We start from the raw sequence: 16,833 nt of genomic DNA on the forward strand, positions 1-16,833 counted from the left end.
TGTTCTGGTTGCTAAACTTCTGACAATAAACCTGTTAGAAGCCTTACCAGAACCCCCTCTGTCTTCCTTTATCTCCGAACTAACGTGAGCCGATATCGTCAGCTCCTGCCGTGTCTCCTCTGCAAAGAAGCCAGCGAGCGCTCCCAGCCAGCGCCTTTCTTGATGCCGAGGTCACTTCTGCGATGCACAGAAGCAACGCAGCTGGACTCTCTGATCGAGGGCACAGAGCACAGAACTGTGTTAGTCTGATGCTGCAGTTACCTCCTCCTTTTGCAGGCACTCTACACATATTTATTATTTCTCCACATATTTATTAATCCATAAGCTCTTTCATGTGACATCGGCTCCCACTGCCATGGCTGGGTTGAACCAAGCCCGAATGCTTTGAACTCCGTGCACAGCAAATCACCCACAGTCATACAGCATGAGGCCATGATATGCAAAACCCAAGATAATGCTGAGTTACATTTCCTGTCGTGCTAGCTGTCCAGAATCATCTTAGTGTTATATTAACACTGCCTTTGCATATAAATGGATGAATTTTCTACAAATGTCTTACTTTTTAAGACAACAGAATAAGACAATACTGAAGACTTTTGCAAATAGCCTGCCTTCCTGCTTCAAGCCATGTTTTTACCTGCTCTTGTATCCATGAGCTCACTCAGAGTGAAATTAGGGTATTTAGTTTCAGGGAAGCTAATTCATCAGCTAAGAGAAACAGCCACCTGGATACACAGAGGAAGAGCTACAATTCTAGCTCAAGCAAAAATTATCACTGGACGTTCCTTAAGGGAGAGACAACACACTCCTCAAAAAATAAAAACAAACTGGGGGTATGGCCAGATCCTGAGCACAGTGGGAAAGAGAGGGGAGGTATGCCCGCTGTATGGCTCCAGCACCAAATTCTGTTTCCCAGAGGGCAATTTAGCTCAGACGCACCAGAGCACTGACTCAGTTGCCCTGAGTCCCAGCTGTGTCCAAGTCCAGAGCCAGGAGAGGGAGGGGATTACTCCGCAGATGCAGGCTAGGGTGCACAGATGTGGCTAATGACCTCAGGTGTCCACGGCTTCCAAAACTCCTCAACGAGACTGCCTAGAAGAGATTTTCTAAAGAAATTTAAGAGATTCAGAGAATTTCTTTCAGAGAAAAGAAATTAATGAGGTGACATGTTTGTAATTTTTTGCAGAAAGAAGGGCACCAAGAATTAAACAAGAAATTAAGATATCTTCAAAATGAGTTACACTATACATAAATAGGGTGCTATTGAACTTACACTGGTAAATAACACAACAATAGAAATTTCATGACCATGCACCAGCTGTACAATGGGGATGATGGATCTGAATATTAAATACTAGGCACAGTGATTTAAAAGGTCCCAATGGAATTCACCAGTAAATTTAACTTACTAACAGCTTACATCTAGAAGAACCAAGGAAAGCAGGTAGGTATCAGGAGGCCGGAATAGAAACAAGAGGCAATTTAGTGGGAAATTTAGATGGACAAGTTCCAATAACCTCCTGCCACCTTCAAAAGCTCAGGCTGTGGTATGCAGTACACAAACCCTACCAATGCTGTTGTCTTCTTCGTGGACTCTCCACACATTCACAAAACAAGAAGGCAAATTTTGGATGCCATTTCACTCCTGCATTTCAGCTAACATCTCTCAAATTAATGTGATTATTTTCAGATGTGAGTGGTGTGTTTCACATTGCTCAAACAGAATGACAGAACATAGCAAGGATAGGGAGAGTCTCATGGTGTCTAATGGGAACCACGTCAGCTTCCTAAACACAGTCATGGTCCAGAAGCCACAAAACGATTAATCAAAGTTACACTTGATGCTAAATGTCTAAGTGCTGTAATTGCAGTAATATGGAATATTATTTGAGAGAATTATACATTCTCTCCATGGGAGCCACTTTACCTCGCTAGCCTAATAAACGATGAACAAATTTCTCTGGTATTTTATAACAAATACAACTTATTTCTTCCTTGTCCACTGCTTGAGTTACTAGCTTTCAGCTAGATCCCTCTTTCTTGACAATAGGAGCAAGACCATTCCCTTAAGCAACACCTTGCATCCCTTAAAAATGCAGGCAGTGTTCATTTCCTTGCACTTGTACTAGCATTTCATGGGTTGTAAAGGCTTTTCCATTTCCACACTGCAGTTAGTCAATAGGCACATATTCTTTGTAGACAACCCTTTTGATTGTACCTTGGATTACGAAACAAATGAAAAATAATGGATGGCGCCTGGACCAGAGGCTGAACAAAAGAGGCTTACTGTGGGAAGATGAAGAAAATGAACCACAGTCTGCATGCCTGCCAGAGCCAAGAACGAGGGATGGCTGCAGCCTCAAAAGCAGTGGATCAGACCTGCAGCACTGGCACAGCTGAGACAAGTTCCTGCACAGTGTCCAGGCCCGGGACAGCAGAGATTTAAACCCCTTTCAGAGCTCCCAGCAGTTGAGCTGGACACCAGTGGAGCCGGGCAGGTGGGAAGGGGGGGTCATCCCGCTGCAGAAATTGTCCAGCTCCTAAAGAAAGTGGAATGCTTTCACTTGGGGAAATGTTTATCTGACCAAGCCCTGCTCTGTGCTGAGTTTCAAACTCTGCTCGGCCAGGTGGTGCACCCAGGTGCTGTACAGGAGGGATGAGATGCAGCATGTTCCATTTCCACTGGTAGGAAGCATGTCTGTCCCAATGCAGAACACAGGCACAGGTACAAGAATGAGCCATTCACTTGTTACTCTTTACTCCCTTGGGAAGGTGTTCATTTCTCTGGGCTGTCAAAAAGCACTTGAGCTGACTCCTCTTGGATGCTCCCCTCTGAGACATTCTCGCCCAGCTTGGAGGGCTGCCCTCACTCCTGTGCTCAGGGACCATATATCAACTTGCTCAAACTCCAGAAATGTAAAACTGAGTGCCCCTCTCTCTTGAAATGGTGACATCATGGTACTAGCAGCTTGTGACTGAAAAAAACCCCAATAAAAAATCTACCATAGAGCTCACTTCTAGACAAAAAGAATTTCTGTACACACCTTCTTGCTTTAACACCAACCCTTTCCAACGAACCCCCACATTCCTATCACAATTGCTTCCTGCAGGATACAGGAAAGGCATTTTAGCTGGTGAAGGAGATGGTAACCATAACAACAGCACCATGACAACTGACAAGTGACACCTGAAACATGAAATACAGCAATAACTTATTACCAATAAATTTGGTCCGCAGTAAGGATGGGAAAAGCGCCAAAGAAGCCATAGCAGTTAGTGCAGGTGCCAACACAAAGAAACATAAGTGTCCCTGGATTAAAGTGCGTACAGTTCTGCACATCTTAAGATGAGGCACAAAGACAGCCTTGTCTTCTGATCAGGAAACAGAGAAAGCAGTTTCTGCTCAATCCTACCTGAGATCTCTCCTGCCTTAAGGGAGCTGGAGGGACTAAAGGATGGAAGGAGTGCTTCTGGGAAGCCAGGAAGCTTCCTGGCAGCTCCCAAATTTCTCAGCTTTTTGTTTCCACGAGACTCATTGAAACAATGCCTGAACAAGGACAGGGTTCCTCTCAGGGGAGCATCTCAAAGCCAGACATGCTACATTGATTTTTCCACCAAGCACAATTTCAAATGGGCACCATGCACTTCAGAGAAGGCATTGCAGTTGGCAGGCTTGTCTGAAACAGGAGGCTCTGCAGCCCTTAGCCAGCAGCCATCTAAACAACCTGTGCCAAGGCTCTGACTTCAGTTCTGGCAGAGAAAAAGATTCACCAACATATGTAGCTACATCAGCCTTTTCACCCCCAGTGCAGAAGGCACATTAAAACCCACCATAAACAAACAGCACTAGCTCCAAGGGCTGTGTCAGATGAAGTCATTTGGGGTATGATCAGACAGAGAAACATTCAAAGCCCTCTTAAGGCTTTTCAAAGGGAATTCAGTTCACTGGTTTGCTACATACGATTGCTCAGAGTGCACACACCAAACAGAGGATCGCTTTCCCAACTGAAATACTTTGTCACCCTCTGCACAGCTTTTGTCTTCTAACCCCCTTGTTCTTTAAAACACTGTAATAATCTAACTGGAAATTAAACCTTTCTTCACAGTACACTTAGAGATTTTCAGCTCTATAATGAAGGCTTAATGAAATAAACACTCAACAACTCAGTCCTTATTTGTACTTTTACAGTCTGTTTTTCCTCCCAAAGTAATTATAAAAGATTTGCCCCATTTATTACAAACAATTCTTCAAAAAGCTAAGAGGAACAGAGGAAAGCTTTAGTTTATGGAGGTGATTTTGAAGGCAAAAGATGATTCAGATTGCACCCAGGAAATCCAAAAGAAGAAAATTTTTTTTTTGTATTTCCCTCTTACCACAGTCACTTCAAACCTCAGTAAGAAGGCAATTGAAGACCCATGACAACACCACAGCTGAGTTGGAGGATGGGCTATATAAGACAAGAGTACTCAAAATACTACTTAAGGAGGAAAATTCTTCATCAGTCAGGGAAGAAGTATACAATGTGATATAGCCATTGCAGGCTAGGGAAAACAAGGTAGAACTACTAGAAATACTCACAAAGACATGATACTAAAAGCACTGTCAATGCTGCCCACATTCCACAAGTTTGGCCAGCTAAAACCTTGGCTGGCTAATAAAAATGAACATTGAATGCTTGGCTCCCCTCCCCACTGCCTTTTCCATTATAACCTTCAGTGCTTATAAACAGCTGAGACAAGGTCATCGTCTTCTTATTTATTGCACAGGTACAGAAAGTAACTACAGCATATAATACACACTACAATCTTCTAATTCTCAGCCTCACATTTTCAAACCTGTTTTTTGAAGAAGTGTCAGCCAAACTGGGTATTTGCCACAGATCCTGCAAGCAGGCCACATAGCTATGTGCTTCCTTTGCCCTCAAGTTACAGTTGATCAGCACTTGTATTTGGACAGGGGCTGGTAAAGGTAACCCACAAAAAGGCTGGAGCGAAAATCTTAAGGGTTTGTTTTCCCCACTGACCTTGCTAAGACACATTGATTTGATGTTGCATATCTTGTCTCAAGAGATTCCAGGATGGATGACAGCTCACATTAGGCAGTGAGGAATTAATTAATTATGCTAATATATTACTTGCTTATTCTCCACATAGGACAGGTCTTTGTTCTTGCCAGCTGCAAGGGAGCTGCTCTTCATGCAGGTGAGGCAAACTGGACCATTCAGCAGACGTGCTACAAACTTGTCTGCTAAGCAAAAACACACGAACAAAATCTCATTTATCCATAATAAGCACTTTAACTACACTGGTACGTCTTTGCCTTCTCTGCATACATAACTTACTGACACAACCCTTATTTCTTCTGGTTTCACCAAGATCTCATCAAGCATGACATATTTACACATGATCTTGAGTTTATTCAGTGAGCTTTTAATCATAAAAAAAAAAAATAAATGCTGCGTCTGTAAATGTGTCTGCATATTTTGATTTTTCAAAGGTCTTACCTACCTTTGAGAACTAATTCTACCCCTGCTACAACATGATCTTTGAAAAAACCCAGATGCTGTCTTTGGGAATGTCATCATGTCAGCTACTACAAAGGGTAAAACATATGTTCTGGGCTAATTTCTGCAGATTTTTCCCTCTAAATACATGCAGGAGAACCGGCCTACAGTAGAATTCTGAAACACAGCTATCTTCACCCTCTCCAAAGCCAAGAACCCAAAAGGGGATCCAGGGGTGGAGTTTCTGATCCAGCTGCCATCCTAACTTAATTCTGTTCTTCCATATGCTGAATTAAAGGAATACGGTCAATTGTTCTATAACTGAACAAGCAGCATAAAGATGATGATGCTAAAATGAAGTATGAAGGTGATAACAGGAAAGGATCTTCAAGGCCATGTGCTGCTCCAGCTTTTTTGGGTAAAAATTCTTGCTCATGTGAAAGAGGTTTCCTCCCCAAGTCAATGGCAGCAGATTATTCTTTTGCTGTGTTTTGAGCTTCACTTCCTAACATTCAGACACACTAGACAATCACGCCAAGCACACAGTAAAGTAAAAGCATTGCATTGTCCACCAGAGACATTGTTTATTCATGCTGAAAAAGAGAATCAGGCAGAAGAAAGTTGGTGCCCAGGTCCCTATACCCAGACTCACTTAAGTGGCTTTGATTCTCAGTTTCATGGTCAGGAAACCTTAGAGGGCCCAGGAACCCATTATAACCAACAGGAGTCAAAGCTTTTAGCTGTGGCCCAAAGCTTCAAACTGTAAATAAATAAATAGAAATAAGGAGACAAAGCATTGGAAAACTGATCGGGAAAGAGGTTATTCACAAATTCAGCTTGTTTCTATATTTACAGCAAACTTGGCATGGATTAGTTAGTGCTAGAATTTTCTTTCCTAGGGAATACCTGTTGTACTGCAAAACCTTGGTCAGAAGTGGTAGGATTATTTCATCCCTTCATACTATTCTCTAACTAATGATGTTACAAATAAAGGACTTCTTTTAAATTAAATACACCCTTATACTTGTATGACTTAAAAATATGCTGTCCACACTCAGCCACCCACTTGTATGACACATGACTGTATACCCTGGCAAATAAAATAATCTCTCCCTATCTCAAAATGAGAATACACATCTTCTGTGTTCTAAATCTAATCTTCTGTGCTCTAAATGCTATAGACAGTAAAATCACAATATTTGGGATATAGTTTTATCATGTGGTAGGTTTACCTTGCCAAATTCTTACTCAATCGACCTACAAAAGAACATAAAGCAGGCAGTCACTGTCTAGCCTGTTCAGGCAGAGAAACAAGAGGCCAGGGAGGACAGAGACAGTACTGAAGGAACTTGGAGCCACAGGAGCTGATTTTGCAGCTCTTGCTTTCAGAGGAAGTTTTTCCTTCAAAAGTGCTTCAATTAAGCTCTTGGAATGTGCACTGGAAGTGAAAGAGGAGTATATATGCCCCAGCCTGTACCTTAACTACAGTGATATTAGTTTAAGTTTTAACTCCTTGGGTTTTTGAACTTAGAAAATTAAGATATCTAAAGCATGAGCAGGAACCAAGTCACTGAGTCAGCCTTTCTGAAATCTTAATTGCAGGATTTGCTGTCATAGCAAAGACCTGTTCCAGAGACTCATTTCCTCCCTAAGCTCTCGTAGGTGCGTGCAACTACCTGATTCTTTCTACAGGCTGAGTTTAACCTTGTTCGGTTGCCACCCCTTTTCTTGCCACCCAGGGCTAGGGAGCTGATGAATGTGAAGTCAGCGGCATGCTCCTGGGATAAGATGAAGAGTGAATGAGTTTGTGGGAGGTACTGAACAAGCCCAGGGGCAGTGAGTAGAGAAAGGTAAGAAAGTTGCATTGGATGAAGAAACAGCATGTCAAGAAGGGTAGGATGAGACTGAAGAGCACATTGACCAAGGAAAAGGTCTGGAAAAACCCCAAGCCATGGCGTGTGTTGTTTTAATACAGACAGACAGTGGGAAGGAGGAAATCTAGGTTGATCTCCAATCAATCCATCCAGTCTAGACTCCTGGTATGAGCAGCGGCCAGCACGAGCTGCTCCATGTGAAGAAACAAGGAGCTCCACAGAGCTTAAGCCAAACATCGGCATTTTCCGATGCAGTCTCTACAAAGTGACACAGTTCTGGTGATTTCCATTGGAGCCTACATGTCTATGAGGATCCACATCATCACGCTTTTTCCAATGCTCTGTACTACACACAGAAAGTATCCCAAAGGTGACTTTCTGGACACGGAAAGTAGCCTATTTGTGTCCTTCCATGGACTGCAGTTAGAGATTTCCACTAAAAGGTCAAGACATAAAAAGTACAACAGGTACAATAGGTCATGCAGAGCACTGATGGACACAGAATATTCACACGTGCTCGAGGGCTTCTGATGTCTTTTTTGAAAGGCACCCAGGATCCAGCCTGGATCCTGGATTCATCTTGAATTTCTCTGTACATTTTTTTTCGCAAAGTCTGTCAGCAGCACTAATGCCAATGTTCGTTTAGGATGCCTGAAAACATTAATTATTAATCACAAATGAAAGAAAGTAGACATGGAAAAGGTACAGAGAGCTTAACCAGGATGATAAAAGATCTGGAGAAGTTTCTGTGAAAGGAATGACTAGACATGCTAACTCTTCATCCTGAGAAAGAAGGGAACGGGATAAATATTTACAAAAATGCACACAAGTGTGCAGGGAGAAGAAAAGCAGAAGAAACAAACAATCCTCTCTCCACAGAGTGCTACAGTGCATCGAACAGAACTCACTGGTGACTGGCTCCCAGTAAATAAATACAGCGATGATTCTTCCCACTGTACGGAATTACACTGTGCAGCAGGTGGTGCATGATGGAATTTTAAACAGGTTCCAAAGCAAACTCTGAACTTTCCTTTCATTGTTTTCCCCATGGATTCTCATCTGAGCCTTTTTGGGAAAAGCAATGTTTTTACCACATAAATAATAAGTAGCTCTAACGTGGATTAGAGGCTTTGTTTGCTATTTTAATATTGACTTCAATTGATTTTTTTTCTTGTCATTCATTTTTAAAGGCCATTAAGTGTGATGAAATGTCACATCCCCTCTCTGAGCATCACAATGTTTAACAACTTCTAATGAAAATACACTGTATGACATAGACTATTGCGCTGCAAATGAAAAGCATCTATTGATCACGCAGGCTCTTGCAAATGAACAGCTTTGTTGGTCTGATAAGTTTCTAACTGAAACACAACATTAATCCCAGACCTGTGCTCTTCCATATCCCTCTGCTGATGCAGCAAAACAGGCTCTGCAGACCACATCTTGCTACTTGCACAGAGCTGGTTCACTACATGAAGAAAGGGGGTGCCCATTTTCAACTTGTTCTGTGGAATCAACACGATCACCTCATGTTAAAAATCTAGAGGCAGCACTGAGGTGTCTACAGTGACACTGAGGTAATTATAAGGTGGGGGACATCACCAGGAAGATCAGCTAAGAAAAGTGCTCTGCAGTAGGAGTGCTGCAGAAGAGGAACAAAACATAAGCAACAAGGAAGACAAATGGCCCTTCTAGAAAGACCTGGTTATGTATCCAGAGCCACCAATTGCAAAGAGGTCTGATGAGATAGTGTGTGTAAATGTTTTATAGCTGAGAGGCTCAAAGCTCCAATGGTGTAAGCAAAGTCGTGTATGTTTTTTTTTTCATGTAGGGCAAGCAGTCTGAAACACATGTCCCACCAATGACCTCGATTCTGACCCAGAGGGACTGTCTCTGGTTGAAAAGATGATTCATTCACTCTGCTAGAAGGGCTGAATGAATAGGCAGTATTCAGACTTCAGAACACTTATCACTTGGGATTCCCTCAAAATTTAGGTCTGACATGACTGGGTCAGTAACCATGCACTTTTGTTCCTAGCTCCTTGAACAGAAATGTCTCCTTGCATTCTTCAGTGGTTCCCACAAATCAGGTCGATTTTTATGGCTTGCTAATTATTACTGCCAGACTTCTGCAGGGCTTCACAATGAAAAGCAGTGTATTTCTGAAAGCTCAGGGCATAAAACTTACAGAATAAATCACTGTCTATCAAGCAGCAACAAAACTCAGTTTGAATATACACACCTGGGTAGTGCTTAACTTTATTTGTTTAGGAATGGAAAGTTTTGTTCTGCTTTTGTTGATAGAGCATACTAAAAACTGCCAATAATGCAAAAGGAGCAAAACAAGTAACTGTCACAAATCGGACTTTGTCTAGGTGTGTCAAAATCTATCACACATACAAAGCTATCTGAAATGCCATTAAGGTTGCACAGTTACCTCAGGAGTTGAGCTGTGAAAGAAAAGAGGGTTGACTGCGTAATCCTAACGGGGTCTCCTTCTGTATATGTAGGCTACTGCCTAGTTCAAGAAACATATTTTATTCTTCCCATTCCCTCTGTCTAGATTATTCCAGTACCTACTGCACCTGGTGCCCAGCCATTGCCCCGTGGGCTTCAGTCCCTCACCCAGGGTCTGTCCATGTTTACTGTCCAGTCTGCAGCTTTCACCACTGCAGACTTTGCAAGTGTTACCCTTCCCACACCAATGTCCACTTCCAGGTCCTCTCCTGCAGGTTGCATCCCAAGCAGCAGTTTCCTCATTCCCGTTCCTTTATTAACTTCCAGCTTTCCTTCCTAGACTTCTCTCCCATTCAGCTCCTCTCTACAACCTACCTCTATTTCACTGCTTTCCCATCCTCACCTTTCCCCACACATCTTTTATCAAAACTGTCTCTTCTGCCCTTCACTCCCTGCTTCACAAGTTCTTGGCCATGTTTTCTAACTTTGGTTTCCTCTGATTTTTAAAGCACATGCTTTCTTCTCCTCTTCCAGAGACCATAAGCAAAGGAGAGGGAGCTAATTTTATCTGCTGTCCCCAGGCAGGTCCCGGCCATTGAAAGGGGCACACCATGCCAAGGCCTCCCCCTAATCTCTCAGCAAGCCAGTGCTGAGTAACAGGCAGCAAGATACTTGCCCCAGATCCAGTCTCAAAGGTGCAAAATGACCTGAATTTATGCAGCCTGAGCCCTGGCACAAAGTTTGTCCTGGATAGTGCCCAGGCTGTAGCACAAAGAGTCATATTGAGGTTCCTAACAGCCTGTGCAACGGACACCATGCAGAACAGCAGGACACCTTGTTCTGAAGCCCAGAGACCTCCTCACCTCCAAAAATGATCAGAAGCAATAAACCACCATTGCTTTCTCTGCATCTAGACTGGTACCATCTGAAACAAAAGACCATCCCCATCAAAACTGTGAGAATGCACCCATGAATAAACAGGCAGTAAATTCAGTAAAATACAAACTAACTGCACCTGTGCCAATGTGTCCCTCTTCAATTTCACTTCTCTTATCCCCTCTCCAGGCACACAAAAAGATGTGCCTCAGCATGCAGCCCGTGTCCAGCCTCACACTCATCTCTGAAACACCTCTACAGCCATGAAAATGCAGATGAAGACACAGGTTCAGGGATAGAGACTTCCTGATCAATTCACAGATTGTCATAGTTCTCTCCCACCCCACACCTGATGTCTGCACTTCATTAGGCTGATGTGGCATTTGGAGGCCTTTTTACAGGGTAGAATATCAAAGTATTTTCCACCATCACGGGGTACTCTACATACACATTGTCAAAACCAAAGAAATTATGAAAACCACTTTTTTTTTTTTTTGACAGAATACTTACATGTTATAAAAAGAATGACTTTGCTGCTGTTCTTTTAGCTGTTTCCAGTTTGAAACACTTTACATGCATGGGGCTGCAGCAGAAACTAGAATAATGAAATCCTAAAAGCTCCTTTTCCTGAAACACTGCTAGGATCAAACCCTACTGTGTGCATGCCAATTGGCAAAGATTTTCAGAGAGGATTTACTCTGGTGCTTTGTCAGTGTTCCTCTGTGAATATTAAAAATAGTCAGGAGATTTTTCTTGAAGCAAATTTTTGCAGTCCTCAAGACATTTCAATTTTCTTCAAATTTCCAATCAGTTTAGAGGGCTTTACTTGTGAAGTGCATATTGTCAACATCAGATTAATAAAGACTACAATATCCAGTTCATTGTATCTGACATAAAGCCCATGATCAGTGAAAAAAATTTACCGTTTAAAAAATAGAGTTGATGTTTCAGACATCAACCATTCAAATGATATGCTGCTTTGAAGAATGCAGTGCACTTCACTTCATTGTACAGCTTCCAAGGACCATTGCTCATAACCACCTGCAGCTTCTGAAATGCAGGTGGTATTCTTCCCTTAGCCACAGCAAGGAACTACTAAGGCATGCTTTTAAATAGACCGTTTCTATCAATACTAAATGAACACAAAGGTGATAGGAAGTTACTGTATAATCAGTTCTCTCTGCATAGTTAATATTTCATTGCTCTCTTTGTTCCCTAGCATGAAACTCAACATGGCTCTATTTTCTTTGGCTCTTGACCTTTTACTGCTTTCTCTACTGATTTACCTGTTCAAAACCCCAGGAGGCTCTAATGTGAAAGATTTCCAAAGACAACAGGAAGATTTATGAACACTGTCCAAAGCTCTCCTTATCATACCAGAACAATCTCCTGCAGCCAGAAAGGTACAGAAAGAGCTCACATTAGGGATGATCAGTGCAGCATTCAGAGCTGGAAACACCCAGTACATTTTCTCATTGTAAATCAAGTTTTTTTCTCAGCAGCTAAGAGTGAGCTGTATCTTAAATTTTCCAACACCCCCCACAGGATTACTGACCTGCATTACCTTGGTCACTGACTATTTACAGGACTGCAAATACACGGCACTATAAAATTATTGGATGCAATACAGCATCAAACACAACTGAACACATTTACATCACACGTGGCGAAGCACTAGACACAACCGACTTCCATGAGTTAGCATGTTTTAGTCATGTATTCAAGATCATTTATTAACAGATGAGGCATTCAAATCAGATCCTTCATGATTTCATTTTAACCCCTTCTTGTTGTTTTTCTCTGCATTTCTTCCTATATGCAGAAATACATGATAACTCCACACAGAATTCCACAGTTTCTCAAGCATTTTCATGTGTGCTCTGATGGGGGCTCATGCTTGCAATAATGAATCAAAACATCAGTCAATAAAACTGCCTCCCCCAGAAATTACAAACACGGCATAACTGTGATGCTGGAATACATCTAAATGAAATAACAACGTAAGGAGTACATTACACATTACTTTAACTGCACCCTCTTTACAGAAAGGGCAACAATAGAACCCGGTAAAAAGATGATGAATGTTTTCTGCATTTAGCAACACCTGCTTCCATTTTACTTCCATTGTCATCTCTGCACCAGAAACCCTGAAATAACCAGCATCACTGCAGTTGTAATGACTTGAACACCCACCTCAAGCACATACAGAAAAAAGCCTAATTTTGTAGGCTTTGATGCTTTTAAATTATGTTTGTTACCATGAGAACTTGATTAAAATGCCACCCACAAGCTTGCAGAAAGGGGGTAAAAACAACAACAAAACAAAACAAAAACCAAAAATCTACTTTTAATCAGTGGTAGTACACTTGCTGCATTGCAGCATTCTCACAAGCTCCCCAGCCCTCTGCAGTAAGAGGCAGCAGAGATACCCAGAGAGATATATTTTGCTGAATACTTTATTCTGGAAAAAGTTTACCTGACAGTTTGGTTGTTGTCCAGTACTTTCATACAATATTCCATTCAAGGAAGATAAAGCACACATACATGTTCTGCACCATGATACAAGGTTTGATTTGAAAACCAGACGATTACATGTATCTTAAATGTGAGGGCAACTCTGACAGCTACCCAGGACAAAAAGGCTTTTTGTTGATATATGAGATAAATCAAAGCTATGAAACACTCTGCTTTCCCCTTCATCTTACCAATTTGTTAGCTTTATAAATTTATGCTGATTTTTATATATATATATATACTTCTAGAAACTCAAGTGGTAGCACTGTATCTTCTAGGGTTCTTGGTTTTTTTGTTTTCTTTTTTTTTTTAATTTACAGTCTTATGTTCGGATTAATGGACATGGACGCTGCATTCCTGACTAGTCTGACTAGAAGCCAGAGTTTGCACCCCAAGACTTCAGCCAAGTCAAATCAGACAATTAGACCGTGGCCGAAACAAAAGCCAGTAATAAATCACACCAAGCAGCTTGGCCAGCAGTGTATGTGTTAAATGCCACAACTGATGCAGATGGTAGGAATGGCCTGCAGGCAGTGGTGGGCAAGAATGGGGAAAGAGATTCACACCTCTGATCAGAACAACTTACTAGCCACTTACTCAAAAGGAGTCATGTCACAAAGCTCTCTCTTAAAATACATTTATACTCCTCCACAGCAGGGAAACGATTGCTATTGTAATTAAGAGACCAGCGAGACTGTATCTCATTGAAGGTGAGAACAGAATTAATTTCCCTGTGAAAGATCAATCACCCTCTCCACAACACTGTCCATACTGGAGCATCAGGCATCCTTCAGGCTTCAAAAGCAGCAGCTCCATGAGGAAAAATCTATCAGCCAGAGAGAGATGGCATGAACATGACCTATGCCAGAAACCCTGGATCCCACCTTCTCAAAAAGCAAATGTAAACTGAGTTGAAACAAGGGGGATAAAATAGACTTTTGATATAGCTTCAGTGGAGCAGGGAGGCTCTCCCAGTTCTTCACTTGCATCTTTACACAACATTAACAGTTGGTCTCTCCATTTCGAATGTTACGTGTAACGTGTGCACTTGCAGCTGCACTTTCACCTGTCATGAGTTAAGCATCACAGATGATAAAGAGTTCCACCAGAGGAGGGAACAAATCCATGCACCAGCAGCAGGGGATACCCTAAAAGATGGAGATGTCTTATCTGAATCACACAGGCTGCATGGGGAGATTATACCCCCTAGGCTGGGGGAGGCACAAACATCTTCCAGTGACACTAGAGGCTCTCAGCCATGCAAAAAAATATAAGCGTATTTGCTGGAACTTAGAACATGAGACGTGGAGAGTGTGATAACTCCCACTCAGCAAGATCCTAAAGGAGATTTTTTTAGATCACTGTCAGTCATATTTTGGGGAAGAATTCTAAGGAGCATCTATCACAGGTAATTTCATTGAGGTCAAGAGAACTACCTTGATTTATCCCACCTGCAAATCTGTACCCACTGACTGCCTGGAGCTTCCATGTCAACCCCTTCCTGCTCCTGCACACGTACAGAACTGACTCCCACCAACTTCCATGGGTTGTACACCACACAGGCAAAACATGAGCAAAGCTTGACCCTATATACTCAGAAGACCACGGGCATATCATATCAGAGGATGAGACATGGTGCAAAGAGGTACAAGAAGAGGGCTGAGCTGGTACACACAGAACAATCAGAATGACATCAGCCATGGCTGAGCTCTGTGCAACCTGCTTTCATGCAGATGACCCACAACACAGTGCCTGTGCCAGTTTAGGCCAGCAGGACCAGCTCAGACAACTGCTTGGCTCAATAGCATAATTCTCTACTGTTTTTCCTCCTTTCCTTCTCTCTTTCTTTCTGCTAATTGCAGTGACTCTGGGATCATGCCCCCATAGAGTTACAAATAGAAGAAGAATAATGCTTATGGTCATCCAAACCTCCCACTGACAAAAAACCACTGCGTTTAAGAAAAAGCTTGACTTACCCTTCATAGGCATGGATTTACCAGGAGATTAGTAACATTAGAAACTTTAAATAAAGAGATTTCCCTCTTATTATCTATAGACTGCTAAGACCATGATTGTCTCACCTCTTCTATGGATGATTGTTAATTTATTATATTCTGGTAATTTGTCTTCTTCCATTGGGCATTACCTGCATAGAATTTGCTAAAGTTCACTAAGGGCTGAAGAATTTCATGCACCAGTGGAAGTGCCTTCAAGATTATTTCACTCAAAAAGAGGTTTTCTTCCTTCTCCAATTGTGGTCTAATACAGATATTCCTACAATCACAAGGATCTTTAGAAAGGCAGAGCAGTTTTATGGTTGAGGCACTGAGATCCAAGATTAGAATTAGTCCAGGCTTCTGCTGGTCACCTGGCACTATTACTTGAACTTATGAATAAACAAGCCCATGCCTCAGTTCTCCCAGCTGTAAAACATGTATTACAATATTTACACAGTGTGTAACTTGCCTATTTATGCTGCAGACCTTTCAGGACAAGGGCTGTCTCTTCCACATGGGCAAAGATGCTCTGGCTCCCAACCAAACCCTTTGGATCCAGATTTCAGGAAGTTTTGTTCAAGAAAAGACATTTGTCAGACACAGCATCTGCCTGAAGGCAGCATGACAAACTTGAAGCCACAAAAAGGAGATTCAAAAGAAGGACTACAACACTGACCACTGACACCAGAGCCTGAGAGTTCTCCAGAGCACATGGGGGAAACAGAGGGATCTGGGGCACAAAAGCTACCCTGAGCTCTGGCTGTCAAACAGCTCCAGTCCCTGGGTGCCTCAAAGCTCAGCTCAGGACTCCGGTGCTGCTGAAAGGGACCTTGATTCCTTAAAACTCTCAATCATCAGTCAGGACTACCAAGAATAGCCAGAGTTTAAAATACGGATGTGAAATCTCTGATGAAGGTTGCAGCCTAAAAAATACATTAAGGAGTCCCTGCTGTTGGTATTATCATAAAAACAAACAAAAATGCAGATTCTTTTTTCAACACCATAGGGCTGCCGGCCTGACAACTGGGTTGTCTCTAAACAACTTCTTTCACAGATACTCCACAGCACTTCCCACATCTTTCCTCCAGGAATCTATATAAAGCTTGCTGCATTTCTTCTGATGGATGCTCATTTCTAAAAATACTTGTATAAAGAACTGTCTTTGGTAAGAATTAAAAACATGACACAATATAGTGCCAGAATTCATTTAAGAAAACATAAATCACAAGGTATGCATCAAGTCCCTGATACCAACCTGCCTCCATATATACACAACACATCCTTCAGATTTCTCCCTGATGTTAAACCAGTATTGTAAACTGCCTGCTTGATTCTGCTGGTCACCTTAGCTGAAGATATGTGAACACACAAGCAACGCACAAATTCCCTAATTCTCTTACACTATTTGCGCTCCTGTTTCCTGTCTCTGCCTGTCTGCTGTGTCTATCCACACTTGTAACTGTCAGTCACACTGACCAATTTCTACCATGCTTGACAGAAAATTCTAAGCTCTTACCTACCACCTTAGGAAATCCACAGATGGATAAGAGAAAGAGAGGATAAATGCCTCTATGAAGGAAAAAAAACAAAGAGAAGAACTCAGACTGTATT

General features: G+C 42.1%; 1 protein-coding gene across 46 annotated transcripts in view; it reads right to left on the reverse strand.

Annotated features, from left to right (window-relative positions):
• MAP2 (microtubule associated protein 2) overlaps positions 1-16,833 on the reverse strand; it is a 236,821-nt gene that overhangs the window by 76,119 nt on the left and 143,869 nt on the right. Inside the window, exon 1 of one of the 46 annotated variants that reach the window (XM_017747006.1) lies at positions 940-1,083. The exons of the other annotated variants lie outside the window; for them this stretch is intronic. The gene's annotated coding sequence lies outside the window, so the exon portion shown is untranslated. Of the gene's footprint in view, positions 1-939; positions 1,084-16,833 lie in introns of those variants that run through there. 46 annotated transcript variants of the gene reach the window in all.

The sequence above is a fragment of the Corvus brachyrhynchos genome, unplaced genomic scaffold (genome assembly GCF_000691975.1).
Source record: "Corvus brachyrhynchos isolate BGI_N302 unplaced genomic scaffold, ASM69197v1 scaffold481, whole genome shotgun sequence".
Taxonomy (NCBI): Eukaryota; Metazoa; Chordata; class Aves; order Passeriformes; family Corvidae; genus Corvus; species Corvus brachyrhynchos.